This window comes from Prenolepis imparis, unplaced genomic scaffold, assembly GCF_030444845.1.
Source record: "Prenolepis imparis isolate NDT839.2.m4 unplaced genomic scaffold, iyPreImpa1.0 SCAF_1, whole genome shotgun sequence".
In the NCBI taxonomy this organism is placed as follows: Eukaryota; Metazoa; Arthropoda; class Insecta; order Hymenoptera; family Formicidae; genus Prenolepis; species Prenolepis imparis.
Genome location: NW_028141159.1, coordinates 4,508,830 through 4,534,294, shown reverse-complemented (window position 1 = coordinate 4,534,294; position 25,465 = coordinate 4,508,830). Strand labels below are relative to the sequence as shown.

Sequence of the window (25,465 nt, the reverse complement as noted above, 5' to 3'; positions counted from 1 at the left end):
TTTGCTTAACGATTAAATCAATTAAATAATCTTTTTTAATATTAAAAACACGAGCACAAATGTCAGGTCTATCAGAAGCTTGTTGACCAGGCAATAGATTTTCTTCGATTTCACGCCATTTTGGATTGCAAGTCATTGTAATAAAAAGATCTGGCTTACCAAATTTACTAACAATTGCCATTGCATCTTGATAATTTTGCAACATATTACGCGGTGACCCAATAAATGTGGAAGGAAGTATAACCATTTTTCCAATACGTCCATTTAAGTTATTCGCTGTAGTTTGTAAATAATCTCTTAAGCCTTGATATGTTTCGGTACGTAATTCTTTTTGATGATTTTTACAGTAATCAATTCTATCTTTTTCTATTTTTACATAACTATCTACAAGCCATTGCTGAAATAAGCGACGTCCTAATAAAAAGACATTAAATTCATCACGAATAGCCATACGATATTTAATATACTGTCCTCTAGTTATTCGTCTATTACTATTTAATTTTTTTAAATCACGATGCCATCCTTGAGTGCCGTATGGATAAAATAAAGGATATACCCATGGTTCAACATTTGGATCCATAATACTAACTTTTTGTAAAGTTTTAGTGTTTTTATTACATATAGTAACATATGAGTCTGGAATTTCTCCATCAGCAGTTGTATAAAAAACAGCAGCAACTTCATTAGTTCTTTGAAAATTATATCGACGTCGATCCATTCCTGGTTTTAAAGTAAATAATAATTGTAATTCTGGTAACAATTGACCTGATTCTATTGCAAATTGCCGTTGATTTTCTAGTTCTTCACCCATCATTTGATATGACTGTGCAAATATGTTATTATTTCGCATTATACATTCAAGATTTTGTAAAATTTCAATATTTAAATGTGAATTCTGATTAAGACGATGATTTATCGCTTCATTTGAATCTACAATAAAAAGTTGACCATAAGAAGGAGTTTCATTTTCTGCAGCATGTAATGCTGTATTAATTTGATAATAAATCTGCCCTTGTATTTTAAAACAATATGGACCAGGTCGTCTATCTTGAAAATTAATTAAATTAGCGTTAAATGAGGCAAATGAAAATGAACTGTTATAACTACGAATATTTTGAAAAAAATTATTAGATTTTACGTGACTACCATCAAATAAACTACGAATGAATTGAGGAAATTCAGGCAATGGTTGCACAGATACTGCACCATGATTACAACAATCATGAAATGAATATCCTTTATTAGAAATTTTTTCAGCTGCAAAGTGTTTTGCATTACAATGAATACAATACACGTCCATGGGACCAATATAATATTCAATTACATCGTTAAGTGATATTGTACTAATATTACTTAAACGAGGTTGTTTTTTATGTCGTGATCGATAACGAGTTTGATATTCTACAGATGATTGTAATGTTGATTTAACATTTAAAGGATTTTCTTCAACTTCCCAATCTAATTCTATTACACGATTATCATTTGATGTACCAGCAATACAAATAGTTTGTTGATTTAACTTCTTTGAAGAATTTTCAACTAATTTGTTATTTTCACGACGCCGTCGTTGATTCTCCCTTCTTTTTTCTCGACGTCTTTGTAAAAATTCTTCTTTTTCTTCTAAAGTACGTACAATTTTACGTCTTCCCATTTTACAAGAATTTTCTATATTAATATACTATATATACTGTCTTAAATATATACACGTAATGTTATTAATAAATATTAATAAAGAGAAAAAAATAATTTATACAAAAAATTTTTTATTATTTAAATATCTTTTACTATTTAAATAATCTACGTATTATATTAATAATATATATTATTATTATTTATATATTATATTATTTAAATATTATGATTACTTATAAATTATTATTATTAGATTACATTTTCAATTAAAATAAAAATTGATATTCTTTTTAGAAATAGAATCTGGTGAATTATTATCGGACTGACAATTATCATATACTTTAAGACCAAATATAGATAGACGTCGATATAAAGAATTAATAAAGTTGTTGCTGTTTTTCTCACTTTAAATAAATTAACTTACATAAATGAGTTAATTATTATGGTTATTATAGTTATTGTTAAAATTATTTTGTTTTCAACATTGTCATCATCTTCATTGTCATTATTATCGTTATCATTGTAGTTATCGTCAATATTATAATAATTTATATCATCAATATCATCATTTATATATCATTCATATCATCGATTATCATCAATATCATAATTATTATTAATAATAATATCAATACTTCTTAATAATATTATTTATTTATTAATTGCACATACATAAAAAGATATAAAAATAATTACAATATATAATAATTAATACCACTGTAATAAAATTAATATTAATTAAATTCTTATAAATACATAAATTATATTATAAATAATATAATTAAATATATTATAATACAATAAAATTAAAATATCATTAAATATAAAATACTAATTATAGTTAAATCAACATAATTTATAATATAGTTTTCTCAAATAATTTTCTTTTTTCACTCTTTCTTCTTCTCTTTTCCTCTTTTTTCTCTTTTATTTATTTTGTCACTTTGTATAGTTTCCTCGCCTTTCCTGAAACAAAAGAAACAAATATTAATAATCTACATTTATTTAAAAAAATAATATGTAAGAAATTATAAATAATACACACATACATACATACATACATAAGTATAATTTATATATACATATATATATATATATAAATTATATTATATATGTTATATACATATATATATTTAAATTGTATTATTATATTAATATATAATTTTATAAATATATAATAATATATATAAATATATAATATATAATTTTATATAAATAATTTTGTAAACCTTATTAGAAATATTATGTTAATAAGATCTTAATCTCTCTTTCTCTCTCTCTCTCTCTCTCATAAATCTTTTCTTGTAACGTGAACTTATGAAAAGTTAACGAATTCAATATTTGTGTCAATAAAATTTTTCACTTTTCATGAGTTTATGCTAAAGAAAAAGATTCTCTTGATCGAACGCCAAATAGCGGAAAGATCATACCACTTATATTATATTTATATTTACAATTATATTTACAATGTTTATAGAATATAAGCTATATTTTAGTGTATTTAATTATGTACATAAACTTGTATATGTATATATATATATATATATATATATATATATCTAATTAAATATGGAAAACTAAATAATTATATATAGGAATTATTTATAAAATATATATTGTTTATTTTATTAATAAAAATTTAGTGAATATATTTATTATATTTTGAATATTTTTTCAATATAACCTATATACAATTCTTATTAGTTTTTTTCAATGAACTAAGTTATTTAAAAAAATATATGTATTGCATATATAAGTTATCTTGTATACGCAATACTCTAAAAAATGTATAGCCACTTTTTTATAGACAAACTCTTCTTGCAATATTTAAATTAAATTAATAATTTTGAATCTATCCACATTAGTACATTATTATGATGTACATAAAATAAAGTTTAATACATGTATTTTTATAAATAACATATTGTAATGATTTAAGAATATACGTACTAACAAGAATAGAATTCAACATTATTAATCTAATTTAAACATTCCAAGAAGAGTCTGCTTATAAAAAAACTTATATAAAGAAATAGCTATACATTTCCTCGATAACAAGCTTGTTATACAAGCTTCTTTATGAGAAAACTCTTCCTGCGATATTTAAATTAGATTAATAATGTTGAACCCTATTCGCATTAGTACATACTCTTAAATCATTACTACTTATATAAGATAACATATAACATATAATGCATATTTACAAATAACTTGAGTTGTTGAAAAAAATAATAAAAATTAGGAAATATTTATGAAATATTACTTGTCTTCTTAATAAAAATTTAATGAATATACAATTTAATATACGTATATATAATTTTTATTACTTTTTCAATTAACCAATTGTACTCGTATTATATTGTATGTATTATTATACAATCCATGTATTATCTTGCATATGTTATGTCCGCATTAGGATAATGATTTGTTAGCAGAACCTGCTTACAGAATTTGACAACACATTGATGACAGAAACTGAAAAAAATCTTGAGTTCAAATTGTGTGCGCACAGATCCTGTTCGGTTTCTGATGACAATCTGACCTAAAGTCATGTTAGATTCTGTCGTCAATCTGCTGTCAGAGACTGTGAACATAGTTCTACTCGATTTTTGGCACCAATTTGTTAATTACATCAGTAATAATTAGTTCTGCAACAAATCTGTAACCTTTTTCATGACAACATTTAATATCAAACACTTGGCATGATTTGATATCGACAGACTTGGCTATCTGGGTACATACATATAATAACAATATAGCTTATATATTTTATACATATTGCAAATATAATTGTAAATATAAATATGTACAAGTGGTATGATTTTTTTACGTTCAAAGTTTTTCATACTTTTCTTTTAAAAAAGAACATTATTTATACACATATTTATATACATACCTTCTCTATTCGACTTTTCTTCTTTTCCTCCTTTTCCTTTTTCTATCCTCTCGAGATAATTTTTGCTTCTTTCTTAACACACGAAACTATGTACTTTCTTAACACACGAAAGAGCAAAGTAACACGTAACCAACAAAATAGGTTATGGATGACGAGGCGCTCGAACGCTACGCACCTTACCTACCCTTACCACGAATATATCGCAAAGCGCCAGCATCCAATCAGCATCGCAGAAAAAGAGGCTTCAACATTTCGATATATTCGAGTAATCGACTTAACATACACTTTTTAAGGAAAGGAATATCTCAGATTAAAATATGAATATCTCGTGAACTATTCAATTTTTGGCTATTTTACCTTTATAATTTTTTATGCAGAATATTACAAGGAGTCCATTTACATAAAGCACTTAAGGTAGTTCCAATTTTAAAAATCGAGTTAATCTTGAAATGACCTAGAAAAGCGCTACTCAAGGTCAAACTGATTAAGCTAATAAATGGATGTTTTTAAGCCCTAACTTTTATTTAAAACATTTTTTTATAAAATTTATATTTTTCGAGATAATGCAGAGTCCCGACCTTTTTGTTACACCCTGTATGCATATATGATATCTTTATATACAGCACATTATATACGGGCACGGAGGGGAAAAGATAAGCCGCAATTTATTTATAACACGTTAACAATTAAATTAATATTTGTCACAAATAATTGACAAGAAGTAATCTACAAATGTATTCTATATGCAATAGTTGAATAGGCATTTAGCAAATGTATGTTAAAATGAGTGAACAAAATGTTTCTGTTCCGTAACGATAATTCTTTGCTTTCTAATTAATGTAATAATTAAATTACAGAATTTTTGAGTACAATTAATGCTCAATTTAATATAAATTTTTTTTCAATTTAAATGTATCATTAGGTGGAATCTTTAAACAAAAAGCATACAAACTGTGGAGAACGAAAATTATTTTCGCAGCCAAACTTTTAAGTTTCTTGCTAAAATGAATTGAATCAGAGCACGACATTTTTATAACAAAAATTTTTATAACTCTGGTTTAATTTTTGAATTATCCGAACAAGAAAAATTAAGTGGCAAATAAATATCAAATCGTTGTATTAGAGTGTAAAGAAATTATGTAAAAAAATATATTCAATTATTGTAATTTATCTTTAGAAATGAATTTAATGATAAAAATTTAATTTATCTTCCTGTTTAAATTACACTTGTATATTAAACAATATTAATATGTGCATATATATATATATACACATATACAGAGTGTTCAAAAAGTATGGAAACCCCTGAATAACTCCGAAAATATGGAAGATAGAAAAAAATATTTTAAACAAAATTTGCAGGACTTCAAGTAATAAATTACATAACAATATCAGTATGACCTTGAATATCGTCGTCACGTAAAGAACACCTTGAAATTTTTTAATGGAAACCCCTATTTTTTATTGCATATAGAACAACACAGGCGCGCGCGCAGCGCGCGCCATTTACTCTTTTACAATAAATATTTATTTAAAAAATTATTATTTATATAATAATTTAAATAATTATATTTCATATAATAAACATTATTCTTCTAATACTTCTTCGAACGACACGCAAATGATAATTACACGAAAATGAGTCAGTACTGTATGAGAGATATTCAAATGGTGTACAGAAAATTTCTATTAGCAAGACAGCATTTTGAGGATGATACGAAAGTGAAGAAATTTATGCGCAATTGACTGCAGACGCGTCCTTCTACTTTCTACGAAAATAAAATTGTCCAACTCTCTCTCTCCGTTGGCAAATATTCATTTTTGTAGCGGAAAACTATGTAGAAAAATAATGTATTTATTTTGTATTTTCATTTTGTTTAAATAAATTATAAAAAAATTCTGTTTATATTTTATTTAAATAATTTATATAATAATAATAGTTTTACACAATATAATAGTAATTCGTAAGAATCATACGACTTTATTTTCATAGAAGGTTAATAATTAAACAAATAAATCAACATATACATTTTTTAGTTTTAAAATATTTATTTTTGTTTACACAATTTTTTACAAAGATTTACATATATAATAACAAAATACAATTATTTAATTATTTATTAACTGAAACTACTTATTAAATTACTTAATTATTCAATAATTAAACTGTCTATTAAATTACTTAATTTATTTAACTAAATATATTAAAATGTCTAATAAATAATATTTATAATTTTTTAAATCTTTTAATTATATTATTATTATACTATATTATTATATTATATTATTATTTTGGAATATATTAATGATTAAATTAATGATTAAATTATTAATTCAGCAGTCTCAATCTTGCTTACTTTTTTTTGCCTTTTGAAACTATAAGAATAAAAAAATGATTTATATATTATGTATATATATACATATGTACATATTTGTTACACACACACTCATACACACACACTCATACACACACACACACACACACATATATGGGCTGTCTTGAAAGATAAGGTTAACCGACCAGGAGCTAAAAGAAGAGCATTAGCATTAATTACATAATATAAATAAAATTTTTTTCGTATTTGCTATAATTTGGAAAATACAGCGTTTTATAGGGGTACATAAAAAATATTAAAATCCCCTAATATTTTAAAAAATACGTATTTTTTAAAAAATTGTAGAGTTTTAAGTGAAACATTACATAGAAAAATAAAAAGTAAGAATTCCTATTAAAAAATTTCAAGATTAGTTTTACGTGATCTTGAGAATACTTCAAAATCATATTTTTCTATCTAATGTTTTATTTAAAACTATAATTTTTTGTAAAACATTCTTTTTTAATAAGTATAATTCAAAATATTTTAAATTAAGAAGAGATTTCAACACTTTTTATAATAAATTAAATTAAGAAGAGATTTCAACACTTTTTATACATTCCTTATAAAGTTCTGTATTTTCTAAATCATAGCGAATACGAAAAAATGTATTCTATTTATGCTTCTTTTTCACCTCTTGATCGATTAACCTTTCCTTTCAAGACACTCTGTGTGTGTGGGTGTGTGTATATATATATATATATATGTATATATATGTATATATGTATGTATGTATACATAGTATGTATTTCTATACATTAATAGCAAACTATGTTACGTCAAAAATACTGATTTTGCAAGAGAGTTATTTAATGATTTTTTAAGAAAATCTTTAAGACTCCTGGATCCTCGTCGCGGCCATGTTAAACTGTGACGTCAGAGGCGAGAAAATATACAATTAAAGATTCTTAGATGCCATTTGGAAATAAAAAATTTTTCGATGAAACAGTACTTCAGATGGTTTTAGTACACTTTTGAAATAGGTCAAAAACTATTCTTTTCCCTTGACAGTCAATCAACAACCGTAAAATGATCGGGATATCAGACTTTGACATGTGGAATGACTGTGCATGTGCAAAGATCAGACGGACTGGGCTCATATTATGGTCATTTTATAGCTGTTGATTGATTATAAAGGGAATAGGATAGTTTTCGACGTTTTTTAAGAGTGTGTTAAAGCCATCTGAAATGCTGTTTTATCAAAATATTTTTCTATTTTAAGATGATATCTAAGAATTTTTAGCGTGTGTTTTCTCGCCTCTGGCGTCATGATTTCAACATGGTCGCCAAGAAGGAGCCTTAAAAAGTTTTTACGTATCAATCAATATTTTTGACAATATAAATATTTTTTCAATATTTTTGCGTTTGTCACGTAGCATGTATGTATATATTCAAAATAAATACATATAAAAAAGAAATTATATAAATATAAATATAAATATAAATATAAATGATACATTTATACCTCTTCAGATGAATCCATTTCATCTATTTTTTTTTTTTAAGTATGCGAGTAATCTTTAATAATGATGCCAATGGCATATGTCCTTCTACTTTTGTAATATCTTTTAAATTTTGTACTACAAAATATGGCGGATCAACTGTAAAAATTATTAAACAATTATTATAAAAATAAAATATATAAATGTATAAATCCAAAAAAATGTATAAGCAACCAAAATATAAACTTTTTTAATTGTTAAATAAATTGTTTAAAATAATTAATAAATCGTTCAAAATAATTTTTATCAAATAAATTTCTAACTTAATTAAATGATTACATTTTAATATTGAAACTAACTACACAGTATACAGGATGTCCTATTAAAAGTGGTACTCCCTTCTAATTTTAAAACTAAAAGAGAAATTATAATAAATACATATTATATTAAGTAATTTAAACTGAACTTTATTGCAAGTATAACAATAATAAATAATAATAATAAATAATAAATAATAATAGATAAATATAATAAAATAATAAAATTAACAGAATTAATAATAATAAATATAAATAGTTTATACCTGTATTTTGCATTACGCCGATTATTTTAATCTTGTTGCCTTTTGAAAAAATGTTCTCATTTTTATTAAAATTCATTATATGCACCTCTAATTTCGAATATCCATCGGTTATCGAACCACAGCCAATTTGTTTATTTAAACTATTATATATTGCTCCAAAATTTGATTTTATATAGCCTTCTACCACTATAAAAAAATATACATATGTATATATACATATAAACAAAATATATATGTATATAATATATATATATATATATATATATATACATATATACAGGGTGGGGAAAAAGTCCCGGATCCCTGAAATATCTCAGAAAATACATATTTTCGAATAAAATGTTTCAGACAAAAGTTGTAGGGTTTTAAGTGGAGCATTATATAGCAATATTATTATGACCTTAAAGAGTGCTGTCAAGGTCACGTAAAGGTCACTTTCAATTTTTTAAATGGAACCTATTTTTTATTGCATATTTTTGTAGTTCATCTTGAGAGCTTTCCAAAACACTATAACAAAATTATTTTTCAATAAGTACTTTTTGAGTTATAAGGCTTAAAACGTACAGTATTTTGACATAAAATGTAAAATATTTTGTTGAACATTCTGTTTTTAATAATCTTACCTTAATATTTTTATGCACAGAATAATGAGATCAATCAATTGGTATAAAGAAAATACATAATTAGTTTTGAAAAAATTCTTGCAAATTATATATATTTCTTTTTTAAAACAATTATGTTTTCTTTACACCAATTGATTGGTCTCATTATTCTGTGCATAAAAATATTAAGGTAAGATTATTAAAAACAGAATGTTCAACAAAATATTTTATATTTTATGTCAAAATACTGTACGTTTTAAGCCTTATGACTCGAAAAGTACTTATTGAAAAATAATTTTGTTATAGTGTTTTAGCACACTTTTAAAATAGGTCAAAAATTATAATAGGTTAAAAATTATTAAGATAAGGTTATCAAAAACTGAATGTTTTACAAAATATTTTATGTCAAAATACTGTACCTTTCAAGCCTTATAAATCAGAAAATACTTAATGAAAAATAATTTTGTTATAGTGTTTTGGAAAGCTTTCAAGATGAGCTATAAGAATATGCAATAAAAAGTAGGAAATTCCATTTAAGAAATTGAAGGTGACCTGCACGTGATCTTGACAGCAATCTGTAAGGTCATAATAATATTGCTATATAATGCTTTACTTAAAGCCTTACAACTTTTGTTTGAAATATTTTTTTCGAAAATGCGTATTTTCTGAGATATTTTAAGGGACTTTTTCTCCACCCTGTATATGCAAAATATATTGTATATTTATCACATAATATTGTTAATACTGCTTTTTATAGATTTTATAACCAAGTTAAAAATAATAATGAATTTTATTTAAAATTACAATAATTTTTAAATTAGAAAATTATACAAAATTAATAAATGCAATTTTGAACAACTCACATGCTTGTTTTTATGATTATTATTTGTATTCAAACATATATATTATTTGTTATTAATTTTTATAATAATTAATTAACATAAATATGAAATCAAAATAGAATAATATATATAAAAATCGATACGACTTTTAAAAATCAATAATAAATCTCAAATTAAGTAAATTACAAAATTAGTTAACACAAGAATTTTGTACGATTGTTACTAATTATCATAGCTAGAATTAAAAAAATATGATCTTGGAATTTTTATACTAAAATTTTAATTTAAAAAAAATTTAATAATTTTTAATATATTTAAATAATTTATAAAATAAATTATATATTAAAATATTGTACGATAATAAAGATATTCATTGTATATATACATATAATGAAATAAATAAAATTTATAGGATCCCGACCAATTCTTAGGGAAATTTGAATTTTGATGGAATTGACTGGTTTTTTCATATGTTGTATCTTATGACCTACTAAACAAAAGATGTAATAGACTTAAAATTAAATAATGGACATTTACTAACAAGGGACATGTCATAACTGTCCGGAACCGATTTGATTCTTCTTTAAATATGTTGTTAAATACACAAATCTAAAAGACACGTATTTTTTTATATGTGCGGATATTGAGTTTTAAGGGGTGAAACACTTCTTTAAAGAAAAACGGTATTTTTCTTTAGGATCGAATATCTGATAAACTATAAGAGGTTGAAAAAAAAGACGTACAACAAATTTTAATGGCTTGAAGAGTACTTTAAAGTTATATGAACAAAATTTTTTTATTTTGAAAAAAAAATTAAGTAATGGGGGTATTTAAAAAAAAATAAAAATAAAAAAATTTTGTTTATATAACTTTAAAGTACTCTTCAAGCCATTAAAATTTGTTGTACGTCTTTTTTTTCTACCTCTTATAGTTTATCAGATATTCAATCCTAAAAAAAATACCGTTTTTCTTTAAAGGGGTGTTTCACCCCTTAAAACTCAATATCCGCACATATGTGCGGACAAAAAATGTGTATTTAACACCATATTTGAAGAAGAATCAAATCGGTTCCGGACAGTTGTGGCATGTCCCTTGTAAGTTATAATCAGTAAGCTATAGTTAAACAAATCGAAAAGCCTGAATGTTTCGTGTTTGACTAATTGTAAATTAATAACTATTATTTTTTATTTTATATTATTTTAGCTTTGAGCTAATTACATTTTTTATTCAGCAGATTATAAGCTACAACATGAGAAAATTAACTAATTTTACTTGTAAGATTCTATTTTATGTAAGATTAGTGGACTTTCGAACTTATATGAAATCTTAGATCAAATTAATGTTTGTAAAATCAGTTGGTTTTCCCATATGTTATAACTTATAACCTGCTGAATAAAAAATTAGTTCAAAGCTATTTAATATGCAGTTACTAAGAGGACCGTCGTATTTTTAAAAAATATGACGGGGGTGGTGGCGGGTTCTTTTTTTATTTATCCCAAAAAATTACCCTTTAAAAAAAATTAATATATTACAAAAAAGAATGATATAATCTATAAAAAATTACCTTTTCAAAAAAGGTTAAAAAAAGGCGCCAAGTTAACGCGTGCGAGTACATTGCAAACCGATCGTACCAGTGAAAAATTATTCAATCCAAACCCATTTAGATTTGTACCAATCAAAAATTACTCATTACAAACCCATGTAAAACCATACATTGCAAACCTATGTAGAATTGTACAAATAAAAAATTATTTGTTGCAAACCCATATAGAATCGTATTAACTAAAAAAAAGTTGTAAAAAATATTTGTTTAAATTTTCAAGATATATCCTAAAAAAATAATGATATAAAACAAAATTGCGCCAAGAAAAAGTTAAAATTTGTAACATTAAAAAATTAAAATTTCAAACCTATATAGAGTTTTATATAATAATTATACTCGCTTCCGATTGCAAACTAATGAGAATCATATAATTATATTATAGATCTCCTTTTACGCTGGAAGTTGCAAACCCATGTAGAATCGTATAATTGTAAATCTCTCTTTACACTTAAAGTTACAAAACAATGTATATCATAAAATTAAAAATTAAAAATTTATATAAATTATTAAAAATAAAATACTTATTAAAAACATTAAAAATTAATACAAAATAAAAAAAAATTTATTTAAAAAACTTGGCGCTGCTAAATTAATTTTATAAAAATATGACGGGGGTTGCGGGTTTTAAATTTAGCAGCGCCAAGTTTTTTTAAATAAATTTTTTTTTATTTTGTATTAATTTTTAATTTTTTTAATAAGTATTTTATTTTTAATAATTTGTATAAATTTTTAATTTTTAATTTTATGATATAATGGGACAGGGTGTCCCAGAATAAGGGGTACACCTGTTAATGGCAGATTCCTGGAATCATTTGGAGACGATTTTTCCTCAGCGAAAATGTCGAGAGAGGTCATCATTTTTTGCATGTTCCCAATTTTTACCATCATGTATCTTTGTAACTAAGCCTTAAATTAAAAAATTCTATTAAAGTAAACTCTACCTGAAAGAATGTGAATTTATTATTATTTTATTTCCACAAGGCTTAGTTTGCAAAAAACCTTTTATTTTCAATCGCTTATAACTCGAAAATTATTGGTATCTCGACATTTTTGTTGAGGAAAAATCGTCTCAAAATGATTCCAGGAATCTGCCATTAACAGGTGTACCCCTTATTCTGGGACACCCTGTATATAGATATATATAATTCTAAAAGATTAGAATTAATTTTCGTGCTTGGCTCTATTGGCCGGATTTGTAAAAATCACATTTATTTATTTATTAAATACTGAGAGCCGTTAAAAATAAAAATATTTCCTAAAAATATTCTTAATTGATATATTCGCGTCTGGGCCTCTTTTTTTTTTTTTTTTTTTTTTTACGCTGTGGAAACCATCATGGTACCCTCGCCCTCTGGGTAGAGGACGAGGGTTATGTGGGACTCCTTGTTCCCCTTGGCCGGTCCACTGATGGGGGCCCAAGACCTACCGCACTAAAACCACAGCGTGTGCCTGCGCTGGCGCTTACGGTAATGGCGGGGAATCAGCAATTGCATCACTTCCCGCCATCATCTGGTCCTATCTGTCCCGGGAGAGCATCTTCCCCGAGAGGAAGATACTCTCCCCCGTCATCGTGCGGATCCTACCCGGTTGCGACGCAGAGGGGCACAACCTCCACGCCGCGCCCTCCCAAAAAGTTTGGTGGGCGGGGTCACGGCTCGAGTTTTCCCGTTCGAACCGCCACCTCCCGCCCCCGGAATGAGGCCCCCTCTCTCTCCCAAGAGGGAAAAGAGATTCGGCCAGCGCACCGGGAGCCCTACTTCGCGTCTGGGCCTAATCATGGCGCTATTTACCAACATACATTATAAGGCAAACGAAAAATATAGGATCGAAAGGGTCTGAATAGCTTAGAGGTAAGAGCAGTCGCCCGGCAAGCGAAAGACGCGGGTTCAATTCCCGTTTCAGCGACTTTTCGGACCAATATTTTTCTCGCCTATTTTCCCGTTGTAAGTTTGAGGATTATTAATTGAGGGTACTTTGTAATCTCAAACCAAGAGATGCAGTACCTAAAAGATTAGAATTAATTTTCGTGCTTGGATCTATTGGCCGGATTTGTAAAAATCACATTTATTTATTTATTAAATACTGAGAGCCGTTAAAAATAAAAATATTTCTTAAAAATATTCTTAATTGATATATATATATATATATATATATATATATATACGTTAATTTTGTTGACGAGTGTATATATATGTATATGTATATGTATATATTGTTACGTCCTCGGGACGGCTTTTGCGGTTCTCGCAAAAATGTCACACTCACTCACGCACTCACTCGCGCGCGAAATGAATCCACTCTCGTAAGGAAGCAATGACCTTTAATATAACGACCCAATACGCGAAAGCGACGAGATACAATATTATTTGCATGTACAATGTAAGAAAGCTTGTTTGATCCACATGCGTCCGCTCGATGCGTTAGCCAGATCAAATCTGTCATGGAGCCGAAAAAAACAATGACAGGGCGGTTGTCAATAAACAACCCCCTTTACGATGAAGCTCCACGATGACACTCAAGGGATGATATTCAGGGGAAGAAAGACCAGGGACGTAACAATATATTACTTTGATGCACTTTATTTCATAAAGTATATCTCGTACAAGTATTTTAGATTACATTGCAATATTATCTTTTAATTGTTTAAATCATATTATTGTCTAATTTAATCATATAATATAATAATTTTAATTGACATAAAAAAACGTACATAATGATACGGACACAATATAAAAAACGTTATTTTTATTATTTAATAGATCATATTTTTTTTATGCTAATAACTTAATTTAATTTAATAATCTATAACATAATTTATAACATAATTATAATTTTCTTTTTCTATAGCTAAACTCATTTTTCTATAGTTTAATTCATATTGTGTTCCTTTTCTTTTGTATCTGAAATTAAAACATCACTTATTATATTTATTTCTTTGTATTAATTTTATAAATTAATTTAGTTAAATTAGTTAAATTAAATTAATTTAGTTTCTAAAATTCCTTTTTATATTTCTCTTAATTTAAATATTATTAATCGAATAATTTAATTACTTTTAAGTTTTCATCACTTTTTCTTATCTTTCGAATTTGTACTCCTTTTAGTAAACTTGCTAATGGCATATGACCTTCTATTTTGCACAGATCTTTAATATTATTTACAAGTAGAATTACTGGTTCATCTGCAATAATTATAATGATATTATTTATTAATAAAAATTTTAAAGTAAAAAAATTTAAAAAGTATAATAAAATTTGTACTTATAAATATAAATATATTAATATACCTAATGTTTGTACAATTCCTACAATTTCTTTTTATCTCCTTTTTTAATATCCATAGCCCAATATTCATCATTACTAAAATTTAATATATGTGTTTCCACTTTATATGTTCCATCAGTTATGGATCCGAAACCAATTATTTTATTTTGTTTATTATCGTGCATAAAATTTATTTCCATAAAATTTGTTTTAACATAAGCTTCTAATACTAAAAAGTATATATGTATAAATTTAAACAGAAATTTGTAAAATAAATAAATAAATTTTTTAATTTTAAGAAGAGAAGAATGTCTTTTGGGTAGTAGTTATTTGATTTAGAAGATGTTGAAAAAGTGGTCTCTGTTCGGTGCAATACAAACCGCTCCATATACTCGTGTACTCTCGTATATTTCCGCCATTCTTCGGCCCGACGGTTCGTCCCGAAAGGCCTCATAACCTTCTTGTTACGATTGTTCGTGCGGTGTGTATGTAACGCGTCTCTATATTTATATCTACAATAAAAGCCGTGTTTATATTTCACATTGTGTCCGAGTTCTTTTCCGTTCGGCTCCTTGAATCGCAACAGGTTATGGGCCCAGGACTCGCGTGTAGATTTGTGAGAGCCGCGTATACAGAAAGCGGAAAGCGTGCGCGATAGACATTTTCGAGGTTAGCATTCTTCCAGAGACGTGCCGAGTACCGCAATCATGAATTCGAGCGGAACGATTCGCATCGAAGCTCTACAAAAAGAGAACTACGACACGTGGAAGATACAGAAAGCTCTTCTGGTAAAGAACGACGCATGGGGCTATGTGAACGGCACGAACGCAAAGCCACAGCTCGTCGTCGGTGATGCCGCGTCAGATCTGTTATCTATTATGCTGTTGTATAGCCTACCGACAAGCTTTGAGAATTTCCGGTGCGCAATCGAGTCGCGCAACGGTATGCCGAAACCGGAAACGCTACGAGTGAAGATCGCGGAAGAGAGTGACGCGCGGAAAGGCACCGAATCTCAGAACGCGACGCAGAACGCAATGGCGGTAACTAGATCGTTCAATAAAAAATACAAGAAGAAAAATACCTACGCGAAAAATCATACCACGAAGAGTGAACCTGGGAAGGGTGAGTCCAGCGAGAAACCGTTCAAATTCAAGTGTCATAAATGTCACGAAGTCGGACACAAGGCGAGCGACTGCAGAAACAAGCATCAAGTTGCAAACAAAACGGAAGACGTAAGTTTCTTCGCATCACCCGAGGCGAACGCGTATAAAGTTTCCCCGAGAAACGGCATCAACGACAAGACGTGGTGCGTGGACAGCGGCTGCTCGTCACACTTGTGTCGTGACTTAAAAGACTTTGTCGAAATAAAGACAAGCGAGAACGGAATACTCAATTTAGCGAGCAGCGCGCGTACGAACATAAAGGCCAAGGGCGTCGCGTCACTAGTAACTCGCGTTAACGGAACGGACAAACCCGTGCGGTTGAAAGACGCGCTTCACGTGCCGGACTTACGCACGAACCTGATTTCGGTCGGTAAAATAGCGGACAACGGTTTTAATGTGGTATTCAAGGCGGAAACGGCCGAGGTTATTGACGGCGACGGAACGTGACAATGATCGCGGATCGAGTAGGCGGCCTCTATTACGTCCGACGCGGAGGGTCCGACGAATGCCGAAAGGTCACCGAAAGCGACGTGAAGAACACCCCCGGGAAGAAGATCCTGAAAGAATGGCACACGCTACTAGGACACCTGAACTTGAAGGACCTGCGCGAAGCTGCCAGAAATGGGACTATTCAAGGATTGAATATCGATGATGTCAACGAGGATCTCGACTGCGAAATTTGTCTTCGAGGTAAGATGACGCGCCCTTCATTTCCGAAGAAATCCGAACGAGATACAGGGATAGGCGATATTATCCATTCCGACGTATGCGGGCCAATGAAGATCCTCTCAAATGGAAAGGCCCGGTACTTCGCAACATTCATCGACGACTCATCAAGGTGGTGCGAGGTGAGATTTCTTCACAACAAAAGCGACGTTTTAAAGGAGTTTAATAATTTCAGAGTACTCATAGAAAAGCAACACGTATAAAGGTGAAGTGTCTCCAAAGCGACAACGGGAAGGAGTACGTCAACGCGAGCTTCGACGAAGCCCTGAAGAATCAAGGGATACTACGACGGCTAACCGCTGCGTACAATCCAGAGCAGAACGGCGTGGCCGAAAGGAAGAACCGCTCTCTTGTGGAGACGGCCCGGTGTCTACTCATCGAATCCGGGCTACCACCGTCGTTTTAGGCGGAGGCAGTCTACGCCGCGAACTACATCCGGAATCGGAGTCCCACCAGCAGATTGGGAGGCAAAACACCATTCGAAGCTCGTTTCGGGAAAGTACCGGACGTCAGAGTTCAAGAAATTCGGAGAAAAAGTATTCAGTCTCCGTAGATCACAGAAGAAAAACAAATTCGAGCCTTGCTCACGGCAGGGCGTGTTCCTAGGTTATTCCGAGGAAAGCAAGGCATACAGAATCTGTATCCCCGAAGAGAGAAAGGTAGAGGTCACGAGGGATGTGAAATTCTTAAAGAATCCGACGTCATCCCCAAAAGACAACTTCGAAGAATTCTACTCAGAGGACGTCACAGAAGACTCCCGAAATCCATCGAACTTCGCCGCGAACAACCCCGCTCATTTCGATGTCAATCTGAATCGCGCAGGTGTCGACACACAGGTGGAGGAACCTGATGAGGAACCTGACGCTCCAGCGAATGATTCGGAAGAAGACCCGGAAGACCATGAGTCAGAACAAGATGTACCCCACCCACAGGGGACAAGACGTGGCCGAGGCAAACCACGAAGAATTATGACCGGAAGACCGGGCAGACCGCGAAAAGAATATCAGGCTATTCCTGCACCGAATGAAGTCGCCGACTACGCGTTCCTAATGGAAGTTCCAATCAAGCAAGCGATATCTGGTCCCGAATCAATCGAGTGGATACAAGCAATGTCTGTTGAAGTGAAATCCATTCTGAAGAACGATACATGGGACATCGCGATTCGATCCGAAGATCACGAAGTTATTGGAAGTCGGTTCGTATTACGCGACAAATACGGCCCGGACGAAAAATTAAAGAAACGAAAGGCTCGAATCGTGGCACGCGAACGGAATTCTCGCAACGACCCGGTACGGATTTCCACGAGACTTATGCACCAGTCGCGCGCCTTAAGTCGATTCGCTTGGCGGTAGCACTCGCAGCGTGTCGAGAAATGCACATACATCAACTCGACATCACCACGGCATATCTGAACGGCATCCTGGAAGAGAAGGTGTACATGGAGGTACCAGAGCATCTTGAAGAAATCCTCGAATACATTGTCGACGAAGGAAGAGAGAACCAAGGCGTGAAGAAAGCGAGAAAAATGCTGAACGACTTGTCAGGAGGAGATAAAGTCTGTCGAATGAAGAAAGCACTATACGGACTACGTCAAGCCGGACGCGTATGGCACAAACGCCTGGATCAAGAGCTCCGACGCTACGGAGCGACGCCATCCTACGCCGACCCCTGCATTTACTTGAAAAACGAAAAAGACCAAATGATGGTCATCGTCGTTTATGTTGACGATATTTTGGTCATGTCCCGGAATATGAAGGATATAGCCGAATTCAAGGAACACCTCGGAAGAGCATTCGACGTGAACGATCTTGGAGAACTAAAGCACTGTTTGGGAATAGATTTCGAGAAATGGAACGATGGCATCCATTTGAACCAAACCAGATACATCAACGACGCTCTTCGCAAGTTCGGAATGCTAGACTGTAATCCGATGTCCACACCCTTGGACATCGGTGTGAAATTGTCTAGTTGTAAGTCAGACTCCTGGCAAGAAAGCGACGGAGAAAGACCTCCGTATCGCGAGCTAGTGGGAGCCTTATTGTACCTGTCGATCACCACACGCCCGGATATTGCTCATGCTGCGAGTCTACTTGCTCAATTCAACGACTCTTTCGGCAAAACTCATTGGACAGCCGCAAAACGCGTGTTACGGTACTTGAAGGGGACTGCACGACTCGGCATCACCTTCGGTTCTCAACAGGGTCCACTGATCGGTTTCGTGGACGCGGACTGGGGCGGTTGTCCCGACGACAGGCGTTCGTTCACGGGTTACGCTTTTGTCTGGAACGGAGGAATCGTTTCTTGGGAGTCCAGAAAACAAAGAACCATGGCTCTGTCCTCGACTGAATCGGAGTATATGGCTCTAGGGGAAGCCGCTAAGGAGGCCATATATCTATCAAGATTTTTCTCCGAAATAGGAGTCGAAAAATCCGGGACCGTGAAGCTATTTAACCTAGGCGCGCAGAAGTTAGCCGAGAACCCCGTATTCCACGGACGCACCAAGCACATCGACATCCGTCATCACTTCGTGCGCGAATTACTGGAGACTGGTCAAATCGAACTGCGGCATGTATCCACCGAAAGGATGCCCGCTGACGTATTAACCAAAGCGTTACCGAAACCGAAACACTTGAAATGTTTAAATAACTTGGGTATTGTTAAGAAAGACTAAGATCATAATCCGATTAAATGTCTTCCATTAGTATCTCTACGCAACCCGTACGAAATTTATCTAATCTTTATTATAACAGTCCGAAGCATCGTAACTATAGATATATATAATTTTAGTTTGTCTTGAGGGGAAGTGTTGAAAAAGTGGTCTCTGTTCGGTGCAATACAAACCGCTCCATATACTCGTGTACTCTCGTATATTTCCGCCATTCTTCGGCCCGACGGTTCGTCCCAAAAGGCTTCATAACCTTCTTGCTACGATTGTTCCTGCGGTGTGTATGTAACGCGTCTCTATATTTATATCTACAATAAAAGCCGTGTTTATATTTCACATTGTGTCCGAGTTCTTTTCCGTTCGGCTCCTTGAATCGCAACAGAAGAAGATAAGTAGAAAACAGTAATAATTATATTTTAACAAATTAAATATAGTTATAAATTAAAATATTAGAAAATATAGGACATACTAATACGTTGTGTAGTATTTAAAATCTCATTCAATTTAATCGATACAGGTTTGTCTTTAAAATTTTGTTCCAATTCATATTTTCCTAAATTGGCAATAATTGTGTTTTTTTCGAATTAATAATTCGTATGGAACGTTTCCTTTATTATAATTTGCCATTTTGGGAATACATGCTTGCACCCCATCAAGATGGATAATCTATATTAAAATTTAAAGAATAAAATATTATAATAAGTTATATTGACAAGAATTCTAAATAATTATATATATAAAACTATCAAAAATTGCAGAAGTTTATATATATTAAAAAAAAGTTTGATATAATAAGTTTAATATAATGTAATGTAATCATATCAAAAGATTTTCATTATACAATAAGATTAATTTTCATGGATGAATAAAAGATATTTACATGATTCGGTACTAAATGATTTATTAAATCATCAATATCGTCGTTCCATGCAATAACTTGAATTTTTCTTCCTGAACCATTGTTTAAATAAAATTTTAAAACTTGGTATTATTGTTTGTTTTCCACAATTCATGGTGATTCTATTCCATCAATATAGCCTATAATTTCGCTATAAGAATAATAATACAAGAAAGTACATTAATAAATATCATGTAAAAGGATATGAGTAATAATTTTATGATTAATTATATAACTTTACACTTAGTATTTTAAAAAATTTTAATAAACTTCTAATTTAAATGTTTCTTCATGTTCTAATAACAATTAGTTTTTTTTTATATTGAATGATGGATAGTAAATATGATATAAAAATATTTTTGAAGAAAATTGAAAGTAGTTTTGTATAAGTCGAAACACAAATTATTTATAAAAATTAAACACATTGAAATATGTACTAATATGAATAAATAAGTTTAAGAAACCAAACATTTTATTAAACAAATCACAAAGTTGAAATAATGGAAAAATTAACTAAAAAATCATTATTTTGATATGATGCGTTCATTTTTAGAATTATAGTGTGAATTTAATATTATTACTTACATAGTTGCATCATACATTTGGAAATTATCCACAATTTCATTCGGTGTTAACAACTCCATCGGGTTAATTTTATTAACTTCTTCCTCTAATAAGTTTTGGGGACTAACTTCGCAATTCGACATTGCTATTTATTATTTTTTTTTTTTTGTACTTTGAAAATATAAATAAATTATTAAAATTGTGATAATAATTACAAGGGCGATAAAGACAGAGAAAGAATGATAATAAAAGGAAAGGAAAGGAAAGAAGTGAGAGGGAGGGGGAGAGAGGGGGGGGGGAATAATAATCTTCCTGAGAAAGTTTTTTTATGGAACCAATAAATATATGTAAGGACACATTAACGGCAGCAAAGAATATATTTGGCTCAAGATACAATAGAATTTGGCAATGTCAACGGTATTAAATTCGAGCGAGGACTATCCCTTTCGACAGTCAATCGGCTGTATTTATTTCTTTCGCTTCGACTTCTAGATAATTCTTGGATTTTTGGTTATTACTTTGTCTTACGACCTCGTCAAGGTAATCGGAGATATTGTTTTTACTTAGCTATCTCACGAAACAATCCGAGTCGACTTACACTGTTTTGTTTGCGTCCTTATTATAATATCGAGTTTGTCTCGAGTAAATATAACGGTCGAGACAGATACTTTTATTATCGATTCGCTTTCTAAAGAAAAATTATTCACGCGATATAATATTATAATTTAAAATAATTCCGATCCTACATAGGTATATTTCTGTTGTGTACTATTTTAATATGTAAATCCAGAAAACTAATGCAACGGTCAACCTCTCGCTCCACTGTGAATGTCAATCTTTCATGATAATTGTTAAAATTGACAATTTGTGTGACTTTGTTTTCCGGGGTCGCTAATATAATGTCGTCGACATATCGGTAGTACAACACTAAGTTCGTGTCCAATGTTTTTAGAACTGAGTCCTCCAAATCCTGCATGACAATATCCGCTATCAATGGAGATAAGGGGGATCCCATAGAAGTTCCATAAGTTTGTTTGTATATTTTGTTGTTAAAAACGAAGGACGTTAGGACGATAAGATAAATCTAATGACAGACATAAAATCTTTCTTTGGAATTTTGGTATGCTTTCAATGTAATTCCATCTGTTGTTAATGCTGTCAATTGCCAGATCCAAGGAAACATTAGTGAAAAGTGATACTACATCTAAATATATCACAATATCAGAAGAACTCATTGTCAGTGCTTTATCGGACAGAATGTTGTACATCTCAAAACTGTTGTTCACATGGCTATTGGCTGGGGGAATGCTGATCATTAATATTTTATATAGAAACTTTGCTATAGAGTAAAGAGCTGTGTTAACAGAGGAAACAATTGTTTGGAATGGAATATTTTCTTTGTGTATTTTTTGGAGGCCATAAGCCTTTGGTAAAAGAGAGAATCACTGGAATGTAATGTGTAATATTCTTTTTTGTTAATGTAATCTTTTTTTAACCAGCTTTTTAATGTGTTCTTTAGATCTCTTTCAATTTTGCTCGCTGGATTGTTTTTGAAAATCATATAGTATTGTTATCTTTTGGTAAATCTTCAATTTTTTTAATATAAAAAGCCTTGTTCATCACGACGGTGACATTGCCTTTGTCGGCTCTAGTGAAAAGAACGTCTGGATTACTTTGGCAAAATTGTTTAGTTGATTTGTGCATAACTAATAATTTTTCTTGTATTAAATTTTTCTGACTACTATTATGCAAAAACAGTGAAAATTTTGGAATAACAATGTTACGAATGGTTATAAAGTTCCTTATGTTGTTACGTTTTGAGCTACTTTCTATATCCTTAATAAATTCGTGAATAGCCTCTTTTTTACTCCCGACTGCTGCCAACCGTAGGTTGGCGAAAAGCGAGGGAGTATGCATTTCACCGAGCCCGGATCGGTCCAGTGATGCAAGATTTCACGCGCGACAGCCACTTCGCGACAGCCATCTTGCAGTGGAGGGGGTAGGTCGGCAGCGCAGAGCGCACCGAAAAGATGAGAACCTTGTCCTTCGAACATATGTAGAAGAGGACAGGTATATCTTTTGTCCTTTATTTTCTTTTGATAGAATAGAGCGAATTCGGAATACTGGCGATAGCGAGTAGGCGATGCGACCCAATATGCAAAAGGAAAATATAAAATATAAAAAATATATTTAATATTATAAAATAATATTAATAAAATTAATATATGTAGAATCGGAGGATCTATATTTTAAGACCTTTTTTTTGACTTTTATTATTTCCAGATTTGTCGTTGTAGCTACATTTTGTTCTATTGTCTTTTAACATATGAACTCGTATCAAAAAAAAAAAAGAAAAGAGAGAACGCCAACTACTAAGGGAAATTTACGACGTCCGCGTTTTTCATGCCTGGCCGTCATACAGAGGACTGACCGTCATATGGAGAACGCGAAGGGTTCGGTCTAGCCTGCGTAGACAATGCATATAATTGTATACGTATATATTTATTTATATATATATATATTTATTATATATTTATATACACAATTTTCTTACATGCTTATAAGCATGACGTCTTTTAAATAAAATGTATTATTAATAAGACGAGGGACCAGGTATGTCGGCAACATCAGCGTCTGCAGCATGTAGCTTTAAAATATTTTTTTATTTTTTTTACAGCAGTAGCATATAATTTGTCCGCCGACATAAGAAACAAATGTTTTTCATTAACTTGCATGTTTATAGCTGTTTCTCCCCTCGTCTTTAATGCAGATTTAAATACACAAATAGCATTAACAGAAGCCGACGAAAATTTATTACGTTTTTTTGTTTTTACATTATTTAAAAGAGAAAACATTCTCTCCGGATCGGCATTAGAATTTGGAAGCGATCTAATAGTATTTATAACATTTTTTAAATTAGGATATTTAGCATTATTATTGGTGTCTCGACGTTGTCAAATTTCTTTCCAAGCATTATCAAAATTTAATTTAGTGAGGCTTTGTTTTTCTTCCATTGTAAAATCTGATGCTAATGCAATCCATTCTTTTTTTAAAGCATCTTCATCAAAACCGCTAATAGTTTTAATGACGAAAGAAACGTTATTGAATGATGTTTCTCTATTATAAAATAAGCTTACAAATGGTTGAAAAACTATTAATTGTGATAAAAATGTGTCATTTATTGGTAATCTTTTACGAATTTCTTCTGCAGCAATCACATAAAATGTTAAACAATTTTCTCGAATAATTTTAACAATGTCTATGTGACCTTCCAGTAGTAATTCGTTAAGATATTCCTCACATTCTGAACCCAAAGTAACTTCATTAAGATCTTTTTGATTCTCCTTTAGAGAGAATGCAATATTTTCAGAAAATGGTTGTAAATGCTCTTCTTTTAAAAAATTTTTGCAGATTTGGAAAAAAAATTTTTTGGATTTTGGTTGTAATAAATGAATTCTGGTTTCTAATGCTTGAAAAAATGCATTAAATGCATTAAAGAAATTTAAAGTATATTTTAAAAAAAGAAAATAAGCTTTTAGTTCTATGTTGTTCATCATAGACAGTAGATATTCTCCAGAATTTTTTTTTTCCCTTACAACCATTTCGGTAAAAAAATATTTAATTGTATCCCAAGATTCAAGAAGTCGTTCGACACATAAATAATGAGACAGCCAGCGTGTATCACATAATTTTAATATTTTGCGATTTGTTTTTTGGAAACATTCACAAAATTCTCTGAAAATTGCTGTACGTTTTGGGCTGCTGTTCAAATAATTAGAAATTTTTTTTATAAATTCATTGCAATACGCAGGTATTTTATTACATGCAGTATGCGCTGCTAATGCAGCGGAGTGGCAAGGGCATGTTAAAGTTAGTAAACGTGGACATAGTTCTTCCAACTTTTTTTTGAACAATAAATATTTCCCTATCATAACAGATGCGTTATCGCACGATAAGGCAACAATATTTGGAAATGGTATCTGCAGTTTCCACATTTCACATTTAAATGCCTGAAACAACTTTTCTGCGCTTGAATCTTTGGCATCAATATCGATTAATTTGACTAATTGCGAGCGAACATCTAATGTCTCCGAATCAACGTATCGGACAAAAAAGTCATCCATTTATTATTAGATATGTCTGATGTTTCGTCAATAAAAACTGAAAACTTTGTATTTTGAATTTTATTGACGACACGATCCGTCTCAATC

General features: G+C 30.5%; 1 protein-coding gene and 2 long non-coding RNA genes across 9 annotated transcripts in view; 1 reads left to right on the top strand and 2 right to left on the bottom strand.

Annotated features, from left to right (window-relative positions):
* Positions 1–25,465, top strand: part of LOC145939490 (uncharacterized) — a 342,686-nt gene that overhangs the window by 85,882 nt on the left and 231,339 nt on the right. The window lies entirely within an intron of this gene.
* Bi (T-box transcription factor bifid) overlaps positions 1–25,465 on the bottom strand; it is a 265,203-nt gene that overhangs the window by 31,987 nt on the left and 207,751 nt on the right. The window lies entirely within an intron of this gene.
* LOC145942916 (uncharacterized) lies at positions 2,268–4,806 on the bottom strand. The gene is made up of 2 exons (XR_014426438.1): positions 4,529–4,806; positions 2,268–2,598 (listed from the first exon to the last, which is right to left on the bottom strand). It is a non-coding gene; the product is annotated as an uncharacterized LOC145942916 (long non-coding RNA).